We start from the raw sequence: 13,653 nt of genomic DNA, 5'->3' as shown, positions 1-13,653 counted from the left end.
ATTCCAAAAATGTTTTCAGCAATACTTTTGGAGTTGGCCTACAATCTTCCAGAGTGACGGTCCGTAAAAGGCAAACATTTAGAAGTGAAGTGCTTTCAAGCTTTCAGGTGATCTCACAACTTGACAATTGCCCTGAGCCACAGACCACGGGGCTCCTCAACTTTGCAGCAAGTTCCCTGCTAAGGGTTTTATGCCTCTGCCTATCCTCAGCCCCCCTCAGCCTGCTGGGCCTCCTGCAGGAGGGGATCTCCAGAAATTACCTCTGAGAATATAATCCGATCTCACTCACAGGTGACTCCCATCACTACAGATTTCAAGGATTTTTTCACAGATGTTTTCACTTTGTTTTTAAAAGTGAAACAAACAAACACAATTGAAAAGTAGGCAAGAGACTTGAACAGGCACTTCACAAAAGCAGATATCCAAATGCCAAATATACAGGCAAAGACACTAAGCTTCCAATGGTGATAAGAGAAATGCAAATGGAAATCATAATGAGAGACCTCTATACAACATCAGAAAGGCTAAGATTAAAATGACCTCTCAAAGGAAGTATTGGCAAGAATGTGGAGTAATGGAACGCTCGCTCACACCAGATGGGACTATAAATTGAAATGGCCATATTGGAAAACTCTTTGGCGGTATTTACTAAAGGCGAACATAGTCACATCAGAGGACCCAGGCATTACACACACACCCACATACACACACACCAGAGAGGCATACCTATGTGCACCACCAAAAACATATACGCGTGGATGTTCACAGCAGCATTATTCGTAAGAGCCAAAAACGGGAAACTACTCGAATGTCCGTAATCAGTTATTGCAGTGTATTTATACGATGAGACATAATCCAGCTACTGCTGCGTGCACAACATGGGTGAATCTTACAATGCTGAGGGAAAGAAGTTAGACATAAACGAATACAGAAGGACGAGCGTATTTACGTAAAACTCAAAAACAGGCAGAGGTGATCTACAGTCTTAGAAGTCAGGACAGCGGTACCATGGAGCAGGAAGTAACGGGGGGGGGGGGAACACACCCAAGGAGAGATTCCAGGGTGCTGGTGGCTCTTCCTCTCTCGAGCTGTGTTAAGAATAAATGGGTGTGCTCTTGGAACAGAAATTCACTACACTGCACCCATGGAATCTGTGCCTGTTTCTGCGGGTAAGCTAACCTTCAAAAAAATCAGTTTCTTTAAAAAGCAAACCCACCTGGACGCCTCCTCCTTGCAAAGCCAAACAGGGCAAACTGATTTAATTAAGTAGTCAGGCCGGGTAAGAAGAGCAAGAGACATCAGGCCACGCCGCCTCACCGTGCCCGCTCCCAGCTCCATCACTTGTAAGCCTGTGGCTCCGAGGGAGTTTGACTCCCTGAGTCTCACTACTCATCAATCAAAGACAGCTGGGTAATTAGGAGACTCAGATGAGATAGGAGAGCACTTCGTATTTGTACCATTGGTATCCCAACATCGGTTCCTAGGACTGTGGCACCTACCGTAGCAGATGCAGCTGGAAAGCAGGCAGAACCTGGGGAGACCGAGGGAGATTTTGAGGAGCTTCGGGGGGTTACTTTCAAGAGTTTTAGGGGCCAGTGGCATAGGTTCTTTGTGAAATTTCATATCAACTCAAACAGGAGTTACTGTACTTTGTATTCTCTCTGCTAGATCACTAGAGCCACTCTGTAATAAGCTTTCCATCATAAAGAGCGCTTTTCAGGTCACGTTTGGAAATGATACAAACGCTTCCTTTTGGAAGCATCAAATTTCCTTTACTCTCAGTTACGCTCTCATTCTGTCTTAAGCTTCTGCCTTCATGAGACTTCCAATCTTGGTGGGTCTCTCTCTAGATGTCTTAAGTCTCCTCTGGGCCCTGGGTTAGGAATCAGGCCTGTTCAGGCAAGACAGTGCTTGGAAGAGCAGGCTTGACCTCGCACAGACTCAGGGCTCCTTTAGGGCCTTGGGTCAAGGACAAGCAGCCTCGACATTCCTGGAAGACTGTGAGAAGAATCCCAGGCCCCACCTCGGTCCCAGTGAATCAGAATCTGTGCCTTAACAGGATGCCCAGGTGATTCACCTGCACTTAAAGGCTTGAGAGGCACTGACCTAGGTCACACTGCCTGTCACCTGACAAACTGAGAGGCCCAGGGCTGGAGGTCACAGCCTCACCCAGGTAGTGGAGTTCATTCTAACAACCGCTCTGTGAACGGCCTTCCCCCAAGGCTGGGCCCATACAAATGGGCCATGGTGCTGTACCTGCTTTCCAAATCCAGGGTCATATTTTCCTGGAACTTGGGAGTGGGCAGAAAAGGGCAGAGGACAAAGGAGGCGGGGAGAAGGGAAGATGGAAAAGGTGTGCCTGCCCTCATTTCTCTGCAGCGCTCAGGAAAGCCGGTGGGGGGTGGGGGGCGGGGGGGGAGAAAGGTAATATTGGAGCACTGAGCAAGCAGGAGAGGGGTGTCTACTGAAGCTTAGCCAAGCTTGTCTTGTCCATGAGAGCAGGAACCCTGAAACTGGGGCACCTGGTTCACTTGCAGCTCTCTACGCAGCAGCTTTGGGGTCTTACACACGTCGCATTGAGACAGGCTGGGACCTGGGACCCTTTGCTGCAGTGCTTGCACCTGGACAAACATCTCCTTGAGCAACAAAATGCAAAGAAACTATAAGGGACTAAAAATAACTAAATGAAAGCACAGTCGGGGGCAAATTATGGACAAGATACAAAAAGACCAAAAACCCAACCGCCACTTCTGAAGAGCCCGGAGGAAAAACAGGGTGTGAGGAGCAGAAATAGGATACTTACTGCCCATGCCCCCTGCACTCAACACCACCAAAGGGGTGGGCAGACCGCCTAAGCCACCCCTCCTGCCCAACCCTCACCCCATGTAAGGAACCAGCTCGTCTCCCCCTTGGGGAGCGAACAAAGGAAACTGTTACTTCTTTTCGCTCCCCCCATTGCAGCAGGGGCCCCAGTAAGCCTTACCTGAATTTCTTTTCTGGCCTCTTATCAATTTCTACTGATTAAGGAAGGCCAAGAACCCTGGCTGGTATCAACATGACCTCTCTATGCCTGTTTTTTCAACTGTAAAATAGGGATAAGTAATAGTACCTCCCTCTGAGAGTTGTTGGGAGGATGAAAGGAATCAGTATCTGTAAAGTGCTTAGAACCATGTACTATGGAAGCACATAATCGCCTCTAGGGAAACGTTATTCAAATAATATACGAACAGAAAAATTAATAGACAGGAAGGGGGAATCCCAGAAGAAAGCAGCTGTCCAGCTCAACATATTTTTATTGATTCTCTCCTATATGCCAGACACACAGATCCCGGCCTCTGGAGGAGTTCACAGTCTAGGGGGGTTTGAAAGCAAGGCTGTTCATAAACAAGATGTCTGAGTTCAGCATTCCCTGTTCCATTTTTAAAAGTCAACCACCAGATAGACCAGCGAGTGTGTGGTTGGCAAGGTCAGAAAAGGATCTGATTAAAAGGAGAAAGTCTCACTTTCCAGTGGATGAAATTGGGAGAAATGTCCACTTGATCAGCATTGAGCTCTTTATACAAGTACCAAATTTCTACCTTCAACTTATTTTTTAAACTACTGTTACGGTTGCATAAGGATTTAATTTTAAAAGGACTTACTTCAGGGACACCCAGCTTTCTACACCTAGCTCCTTATTGCTACTTAATGATAGGGTAGATTAAATTCTTCAGGAATAATATTAACTTCTCAACCACTAGATACTGCTGGCTGTCACCTTAGACTGTGTGAGGCGACATATTCCTAGGAAGTCTAAAAACAAAGACCAGCTCGCTGACATATACCCTCTCTGACCAACAGTGGTTATGAAAGGTGATTACAGGGTAACACATGTATTCAGTCTCCTGAGATCATTCCCACTTCCACCATCGGGAAGGATAGTGCTGTGCCGGTGAGGCCTAGTGTATTCGGCTTCAACTCTGATTTCTTCTCTTTGATTACTAATGTTGGCACAGCGTCGGTATAAACGCTTAGCCCCGGCTCTGGAACAAAGTGGCCCTTTTATTCAGAGCCATTGGGCACTAAAGACCCACACCTGCCAATCCACAAAACAGTCACACAAGGTGAAATAGGGCAAAATTACCATCCTTAGGAAAGCAGTGAATTTCAGGCTGTGAAGACTGGAAACTAGTTTGATCTACTGCACTTGAGGCTTTGTTCAAATCTTACAAACTGTGTGTAATTTTTCCCCCAGAGGAAAATGAAAAGGATCCATCAACTTCACTGAAACGAAAACACAATCTCTTATTTCCTCCCACTTCAGATGATGACAAAGGAGACAGAAAGAGAACAGAAGAGGCCACCGTAACCCTGAGACGATTCCCTTGCCTAAGCCGGCACTGCTGAGTGACGGCCCATACTTTACAGAGGCCCATCATCTTAGGGTGCGCCCTCACAGGTGCTATTCATTTGAGCCTCAAACCAAGCCCATGAGGCAGGCCGGCCAGCACGGAGTGGTCCCAAATAACAGCAGAGGAAACTGAGGCTTGGTGAAGGCAGTGACGCAGGCTCCAGGTGCCAGGATTTAGCTCCCACTTCTTCCTCTTCCATTGTTTCCCATTCACCTAATTCAACCAAACCTTTCCAGACTTTAAAAGACTCACCGAAGGAAAACTAATGAAATGCCTAGATTTTCTAAAGCCAACAGTGAAGCAAATATTTTCAACCTAATCCCAAGAAACTTCACTCCTGCTGTGAATGAAACTCAGTGATGTGCATTTTAGGTCGCTTTATCGCCTCCCGTCTGCATAAGAGATGAACATCAGTAAGTGAGGGGGGAAGGCAGCCAGGCAAGGATGGGCCGAGACCACCACACCAAGGAAACTTAGCACCAACTGAGCAGCCCAGAAGTGCCTTTCTGGTCAAAAAGAAACCAACTCCATGATAGCAGATTCAAGACCCAACACCTTGGGCTTCCCTGGTGGTGCAGTGGTTAAGAATCTGCCTGCCAATGCAGGGGACACGGGTTCGAGCCCTGGTCCGGGAAGATCCCACATGCCACAGAGCAACTAAGCCCATGTGCCACGACTACAGAGCCTGCGCTCTAGAGCCCACGAGCCACAACTACTGAAGACCGCACACCTAGAGCCCGTGCTCCCCAACAAAAGAAGCCACCACAATGAGAAGCCCGCACACTGCAACGAAGAGTAGCCCCCCGCTCGCCGCAACTAGAGAAAGCCCGCGAGCAGCAACGAAGACCCAACACAGCCAAAAATAATAAATAAATAAAATAAATTAAATTAAAAAAAAAAAAAAGACCCAACACCTTGACTGAAAGTCAGCCAGACTCAGCTGAGACTACCTCCGTGACTTTACCAAAACCATGGTAACTTAAGAATCACTTCGCGAATGTATGTTGTTCTGAGGACTAGGATTCATGCCCTTCTCCCCTACAGCCTCTCCCCCTGCCCCAACCTCACCCACACATATCAGAAAACTTTTCGAAGCTCTTGGCTTTCTTCCATATACTTTTTCCTTAGTCCTAACCGTGGGATTCTTAGCCCTTGTGGGAAGGAGAAGGCAAAGAACATTAAACATTCCAGGTGCATCATATTAGGTACTTTTCTACAAGCTAGGTCTCACTCTGATCATACAGATAAGAAAACCATGGCTCAGGTGTTAACTACCCCACCCGAGTTCCCACAACAAATTAATGGTGGAGCCACATTTCACATTCAGCTCTGTCCCACGCCAATGCCATCTTCACACTGTATTAGCTTCTACTCACAGAGTGATCCATGAACTGACAGCACCTGCATCAGTGGGAGTTTGTTACAAGTGCAGAATCCCAGACCCCAACCCCTACTGAATCAGAATCAGCACCTTAACAATATCCCCAAGTGCTCTTGTCCATGAGTTGGAGAAGCACAGCTAAGCTACACTACACTGTTAAAGGGGGTAGAAAGTCTCTACCAAGGGAACAACTGCTCCAGTGGTGCTTAACCTCATTTAGCATCATGACTCTTGCACCCAAATACACTGATGCTCGTGTAGTGCCAAGTACCACGTGAATCCTGTTTAATACAGAGATTTTTTTTTTTTAAGGGCAGTCTTGACACAGTTCCACTAACAACTTAGAAGATGATGCTAAAACGTCTACCACAGTCAAATCTTAAGGGAGAAGCTAAACATAAGCTGTCCAGTCAGCCCTGCCCACTGCCCTCTAGTGGATCACAGCAAGGAAGCCTAAGTATGGAGTTAGTCCCCAGAGCAAAGCCCAGAAACACTCCTCTCTGAAGGTCACAGGGTATTCGCCATGAAAACGATTCCGCTGACTCAGAAACAACTTGGCACACGACCCTCTTAATTCAGAGGAAGGACTTTGGGATGAAAGAGTAACAGAAAAATCCTAAAAGATCCAAAGACAAACAAGGAGAAAGGAATTATCTAGATACCTTTTTTTTTTTACCCAAGAGCAGAAAATTTGCCCTGAAACTGATACCCTATTCCTGCATCTCTCTCTCTCTCCACGTTTTTCTTATTATTCTCCTTTCACTCTACCCACAGTGGCATTCTTACTGTTTTTCTTTTAGCTGAGATACTCACACACTATAAAAGTCACCCTTTTAAACTGTACAATTTAGTAGTTTTAATGTATTTAATGTATTCATAAAGTTGTGCAACCATTCCGGAATATTTTCATGACCTCCAAAAGAAACCCCATGCCCATCAACAGTCACTCCCATTCCTCTTGCCCCACCCCCCAGCTCTTGGCAACCACTAATGTAACTTTCTGGATTTGCCAAGAAGTGGAATTGGTCATGAGCTACCCTGATGTTTAACATTTTGAGGAACTGCCTGTTTTCCAAAGCAGCTGCACTATTTTCCATTCCCATCAACAATGTAATGGGGCTTCCCTGGTGGCGCAGTGGTTGAGAATCTGCCTGCTAATGCAGGGCACATGGCTTCGAGCCCTGGTCTGGGAAGGTCCCACATGCCGCGGAGCAACTAGGCCCGTGAGCCACAACTACTGAGCCTGCGCGTCTGGAGCCTGTGCTCCGCAACAAGAGAGGCCACGATAGTGAGAGGCCCGCGCACGGCAATGAAGAGTGGCCCCCACTTGCCGCAACTAGAGAAAGCCCTCGCACAGAAACGAAGACCCAACACAGACAAAAATAAATATGAATAAAAATAAATTAAAAAAAAACCAAACAATGTAATGTAGGAGGGTTCTGATTTTTCCACATCCTCACCAACATTTATTATACATCTTTTTGATCAAAGCCATACTGATAGGTGTGAAGTGGTACCTCACTGAGGTTTCGATTTGTATTTCCACAATGACTAATAATGTTGAGCATCTTTTCATCCCCTTATTGGCCATTTGTATATCTTACCTGAAAAAAAATGTATATTTAAATCCTTGGCCCCTTTTTTAATAAATTTATTTATTTTATTTATGTTTTTTTGGCTGCATTGGGTCTCCGTTGCTGTGCGTGGGCTTTCTCTAGTTGTGGCAAGCAGGGGCTACTCTTCGTTGCGGTGCGTGGGCTTCTCATTGCGGTGGGTTCTCTTGTTGCGGAGCACGGGCTCTAGGCGCTCGGGCTTCAGTAGTTGTGGCTCATGGGCTCAGCAGTTGTGGCTCGTGGGCTCTAGAGCGCAGGCTCAGTAGTTGTGGCGCACAGGCTTAGTTGCTCCGCAGCATGTGGAATCTTCCCGGACCAGGGCTCGGACCCGTGTCCCCTGGCAGGTGGATTCTTAACTACCGCACCACCAGGGAAGCCCCTTGGCTCCTTTTTAAATTGGGTTATTTGCCTTTTTATTGTTGAGTTATAAGAGTTCTTATTTTTGAAACTCCAGTCAAGTTCCCCTCTTCCTGGAAAGCTCTTCCCCCAAATATCCAATATTCTTCAGCTGGACATACATTTGAATTAATCCCTCTGTACCTGGAACCACTACCCTCTGAAAGCCTAGGAACACCTTCTCTCTCCCTTTCTGTCCCATGCACCCCTCCTTGCTTTCAACCTGGGTGCTGTGCCCCCCCTTTATCCACAACAAGCTCTCCTGTGGTCACGAGAACTCATCTGCTACTTCAGTGAATTTACAGAATCAAGAAAGAACTTAACGACAGGTTCTCTGACCACTGCCACAGATTCACACAGTCTCACTCTGTGCTAGGCACAGCGCTTTTCTTAGGTGCTCTGAAAAGTATTTATTTATATGCAGGCACAAGTACGACTTCACACTTCTGCTCCCTAACACCACCAACCTAAAACACCCTTTCTCCTCTCTACAGGAGTGCTACGCATCGTTTCCAGAGTTTTCATAGTCTAGCCCATCCATATAGGCTTCCTCAGCCACCACAGCTTCAAATGGCTTCTCTCTACTCTGAAATAAACAGTAACCACCTGTACAGTTCATGCATCAATTAATATCCATAGTTCATGAATGCCCCTATATTTTAGAGATAGACCAGGTGAAACCACCCCACCCATAGATGGTGTTAAATAATATATTAGAACTGCTGGGATGTGCTGATTAAGTGAAGGAGTCCTAGAAGATACACACATAACCTCAAAATGCTCTGGGAAATGTCTGCTTAAATAAATAGAACTAAGTTTTTTGTTGTTGATATCATTAACTGCAGTCCTTCTCAGAGTCTTTGATACAAAGACGAACACAGTGAGAATCTGAGACAGGGAAAAATAACAGGCAGTGCTTCCAAATTGATTTGCCCTTACAAACATCCACCTAACAGTATTCTTCCCAATACTCTGAGAACTGCTGAGCTAACTCGATGGCTAATCAATTCTATCAGCTGGACAGCAGGAACCACATTTTCTACCCAGGTCAGGAACCAAACTTGTTTTGTTTTAGGATGCCATTCATTGGAAGCCACTATTAACATAACAGGTTACAGGAAGAGAAGAAAGAAACCATACATTAAATGTGTTCAGACCCATCTAGATTTTTGAAATTGGAAAATGATGAAATGTGAAAAGAAAAAACAAAAAAATGGATCTTAGAAATGAGCTAGTGCAGTATAAACTGAGTGTTATTTTAAAAGAATCCTCTAGGAGGGTTGAGGAATAGAGCCTTCCAGGAACTGACCGTGACTCTCTATGACCCAGTAACAGCCCTGATGATGAAAGAGAAATAAAGTATCAAAATGACTGTCTCACAACAAACTTAGCCAAGGGAGCCAAGATATCAAGCGGTCATGTGCTGAAAAAAGTGAATAACAGTGATAAGGAAAGAAGCTTCCCCACCCTGGAAAAGAAATCCTCCCAGCAAAAAGTAGGGGTAACACCCAAAATATAAATATCAAGTTATGGAAAATAATTTTAAAATAGAAATTTTCTGTACTCGTGTTAAGTAGGAGAAACTATTTATATCGGCGATTAGTGCATCTAAAGAATTACAAGCTGAAGGTTGTGTCTTTACTGAGTGCTGATTACGGTCAGGAAGACAGGCATGGGCCTTTCAGATTTATCTGCTAGAACACTAAGTGGTACACTTGAGTTTTTGAATAGGTTTCTGATTTACTGATAGGTTTCTCTAGTGCTAATCACTTGAAAACTAAAACAAAGCACAAATGGAAAGCTGAGATAAAGCCTGACGGTCAGCTGGGACTCCATTTGGTACAGCAACACAAGAACTAGTTCAAGTGCTGACCCTCTTGGACACACAGTCCATTTGGGTGCTATGTAAACCTTATTTCTGCCCTCAAATATCATCTCGGGAACCTTCCTGACTCCAGCAGGTTCCCGAAGCCTCTCTGATACAAAGCAGCTAAAATTCAAGGCCACAACCTAGGCCACCTTAAGTCATGGCAAACTGTCAGCCCAGGACCACAGCTTAGGGGGCAAGGAGAAGAGCTTAAGGTTGGGTTGTGCCCAAATAGTGCTTAATTATAAGCTCGGCTACCCAGAGCAGCACTGATACCGCACAGCTGCTCCAAAAAGTTGGGCTTCCCGGCCCTCAGAGAGTGATAGAGGGTCTCCCTCAGTTACAGCCAACACCACCATCCTCCAGAAGGAATGGAAGGCCTTCACCAGATCTGACCACCACAGGACATCTGCCACCTCCCCCCAAGGCCTGGGTAAGCTGTCCCTTCAGAGAAGACACCACACTGCAAATTCTTTTTCATCTTGCTCATAAGTGATTCACCTGTTCTCCAATCTTAAGGTTTAAGCTGCCAGAACTTCTCAAAACCTCTCCACAAACGTCTGAGATCCCCAAAGAAAGGAAATAGGGTAGTTGCTGGATTTATCAATATCAAGGTCACCCATCTCAGTCTATCCAAGAGTGTCCTGGAAACCAGAGGCTAAGTATCTTACAGTATGAAAAGAAGGGGGAACTTCTTTTGTGTAAAATTTGTTCATTTGAAAAGCAATCAGAATTATCTAAACCGGACAATGAGAAGTGGCATAGGTATCAGAAATAGAAAATGCCTTAGGCAAGTTCCTAAAACGGCCTGAAGAAACCCTGTCTCCACATATGACGTATTAAAAGAATGGTGTCTCTGAACAAACCTCACCTTACTCCCTCTCACCCCCTAAGTCAGTGATTAGCAGCGCTGGCATCACCTGGAACTAGTGAGAGATGCAAATTCTTGGATCCCCCCTTCCCCCCCTCCCCCCTTTCCCCCCTCCCCCTTCCCCCTTCCCCTCACCCTAGACGCAGAGAATCAGAGGCTCTGGCAATGCAGCCCAGCTAGCTGTGATTTAACAAGCCCTCCAGGGGACTCTGATGGTTCAGTTTGAGAACCACTACCCTAGGATTAGGGAAAGTGCGGCAGCTGGTGGGGGGGGGGGGAGGAGGGGTCAGGAGCCTGATTAATCCCTTATTAAATGAGTGAGAGACATCGCACCTGTTCTTGCCTCTGATCAGCACTGGCCCTCAAGCTCACGGTCTGATTCCACTGATGAGGGGTTGAGTCCCTAGTTCAAGGTCACTGCTAGATACCAAGCCAGAGCTCCAGCCCCGGGTCTGCTGACTCCTTCATCAACCTTGGATCTCAAACTGGGGACTTGTTAACACGCCAATTCTGGGGCCCAGGACTCTGAACACTGATGAGGCACCCCACCACGCTCGCATCTCCTAATCTACACCTCGCTGCTTCCTTCAGATAAATACAAGGACTGGAGCCTCAACCCTTAAATCAAAAGAGACATGGATTTAAGGGAAGAGAAAAGAAGAAGATAAAGAGCGACTTCCAAAGCCCTGAGAAACCAAACCTTTGGGTGAGGAGTGGGTGGAGGAGAGAAGACTTAGGCGGCTTGTTACAATTAAAAGAAGTAGTTAATTCAAAAAAAAAAAAAAACTGAGTAAAGAGCATAGCCACAGGAAAACACGAATGGCGCTTTAAAGTTTTCTTAGCACTTCTGATGCCCATTATCTGCCCCAAGTCTCACTACAACCCTGCAATGAAAGGAGATAAGGCCACTATTATCCCCATTTGACAGAAAAGAAAACTGAAGTTCATAGTGTCCAACAATTTGCCAGTTAGCATAGTAATCCGACTGTAAACCTAAATCTTGACCTCAGGTCTATCTCACTCTAGAACCTGTGTACCAACACCAGGTGATTTCCACATTTGGAAATCTGCCCCAAAGCAGATTCCCACCCCCGTCCCCTCAGGAAAAAAGCAAAGAGAAGAACATGTAGCAGAAATGGTGATCCCCTAAAACACAGTACTTGAGCAGTGTGTGGGTTCTCCTTTAAGAACTTAACACACAAACCCAACAGCGAAGGTGTTCAGCCAAAAGGCGAGGTGCGGGGTGGGGGGGAGGGTAAGAGGCATATTTCTAGCCTGCAAAATCATTTCTGGACCAATTCCCACTAGCAGCCTCGGAGGTGAACAGCGGCTCACTGCCAGGCTGAAGCTCCTCCACCCCCAGGTTATGACAGAGCAGCTCTGACTCGTGTGCGGGCAAAACCCCAAAACTCAGAACAAGAAGTGAAAAAAGTGGAGCTAGGAGAACCAGCATCCTCCACACTCTCGTAATCCACATAACGCCAGTTCCAGGGTCCTGGGGTCCCCTGGAACGCACTCTTAGGAGATGGTAGGATGAAGTGGACATTCTTGTGGACCCACAGCCCCTATTCCTTCCCACCCGGTCCCTGAGGAAGAATAACCGAAAGGGGAGAGGGCTCGTTATTAAGTCCTGGGGCTGGAGCCCAAGACAGATACAACCCAGGCATCCTCTCCTAAGGAACAGTAGTATATCAACCCAAACTCTCCACCTGGCCTTCCCTTCCAGGTCCTGTCCTCTGCGAAGATGAGCCGGGTGGGGTTGGTGGGGTGTTGTAAAGCTGAGAAGAGACTAGAGGAAAAATCAGGCCATCCACCTACCCCACGTTCCCCGCCATGTGTGTGACGCTCCATTCCAGTGCGCACCATAAGCACTAACTCGGAACCGGGCGCCCTTGGCCACGTCTGAGGTTGAGGAGGGGGCGTCGTCCAGCTAAGCGTCCCGGAGGCAGGGAGCCATTCCCGCCCGGACAGCCTACCTCAGTTTTGGCAGGAATGATTTTCCTAGAAGCCAGCCAGGGAAGCGAAGATCTGGGTGATTCGTGGATTTCAGCCGGGGCGGAGGAACTTAGCCCAGGGGCGCAGCTCCTCCACACTGGGAGCCTCGGGGCGGCACCCGCGGGGACAGTGAGGAAAGAAGGGCTCCATCCTCAACTTTCTCGGATGAAACTGCTTGGCTCTGCGGCTTGCCCAGCCCTGCCCGCACATCGGGTCCCAGGTTTGGGGAGAACCCAGGGACCCGAGTCCCTCTCGGCGCGCACAAAGCAGCTGCGCCCGAGCGCGCGGCCCCCTCTCCCGTCGCCCGCCAACTTGAAAGCATCTCCCTGGGCGCCTGCCTACTCCCCCCGCCCCGCAGCAGGGTCCCCGACCCGGCCACACGCCTCAGACCCAGCGCTGGGCGCCCCAAACGCTGCGGCTGCTGCAGCCGCATCTTCCACCCTCCGCAACCTCCGGCCTGGCCTCTGCCTCACTCGGCCGGCTCCCCACGCCCCGGCCCTACCTTGCAGCCCGGTTCGTGTCCCGGCAGTGCCAGTGCGCTGCACGCGTCCCAGCCCGCAAGGCTCCTCCCCGGGAGCTGCCCCGCGCGGGGCTCCGGGCTCCGGACAAGGCTCGGCCCGCCCGGGTGCTGGCTAGCCGCCGCTCGCGGCTGCCGCGCCGGCTCCAGCTGCCGCGCGCAAGGGGGAGCGGGGGGAAACTCCCGGCAACTCCAACTCCGGGCGCTGGAGCTCCAGCTGCAGCCGCGCGCCCGCCCGCCGCCGAGTGCTAGCGCCTGCGAAGCGAAGCTGCCCGCGCGGCCGCCTCTGAGCATGCCCAGTGCCGCCGTGGGCGAGCCCCAGCGCCCTGGGCCGGGGCAGATGGCCGAGCTGGGGGCCGGAGACCCGCCCCGAGCTCCGGAGCGCCTTGGGTGGGGGACGGAGGGAAGGGCCGGTGCCGGGGAGGGGACCCTGGAGCAAAGGGCGGGGGAGAAACAGTGAAGGAGGAGGACCTTGCAAGTTTCACGGGTCGTGGGAAGTTTGTGGGTGAGAAAGGCGAGCTGCTTCTGTGAGCCTCTGCAAGCCTAGAAAGGACAACGAGGAAACATTATTCTCCCCGAGAGAACAAGTGGACCCAGCAGATGGGTTTTATCCAGTGCACTC

At 48.5% G+C, this 13,653-nt stretch overlaps 1 protein-coding gene across 5 annotated transcripts in view; it reads right to left on the bottom strand.

Annotated features, from left to right (window-relative positions):
* Window positions 1–13,369, bottom strand: part of STXBP6 (syntaxin binding protein 6) — a 270,134-nt gene extending 256,765 nt beyond the window's left edge. Inside the window, exon 1 of one of the 5 annotated variants that reach the window (XM_082450049.1) lies at window positions 13,017–13,369. The gene's annotated coding sequence lies outside the window, so the exon portion shown is untranslated. Of the gene's footprint in view, window positions 1–12,337; window positions 12,388–12,495; window positions 12,517–13,016 lie in introns of those variants that run through there. The other 4 variants (XM_082450044.1, XM_082450050.1, XM_082450047.1 and 1 more) reach the window with 4 other exon arrangements.
* Between the last annotated feature and the right edge of the window lie 284 nt (window positions 13,370–13,653).

The sequence above is a fragment of the Balaenoptera physalus genome (genome assembly GCF_965194825.1).
Source record: "Balaenoptera physalus genome assembly, chromosome: 2".
Classification (NCBI taxonomy): domain Eukaryota; kingdom Metazoa; phylum Chordata; class Mammalia; order Artiodactyla; family Balaenopteridae; genus Balaenoptera; species Balaenoptera physalus.
This window is presented reverse-complemented; position numbering and strand designations above follow the sequence as displayed.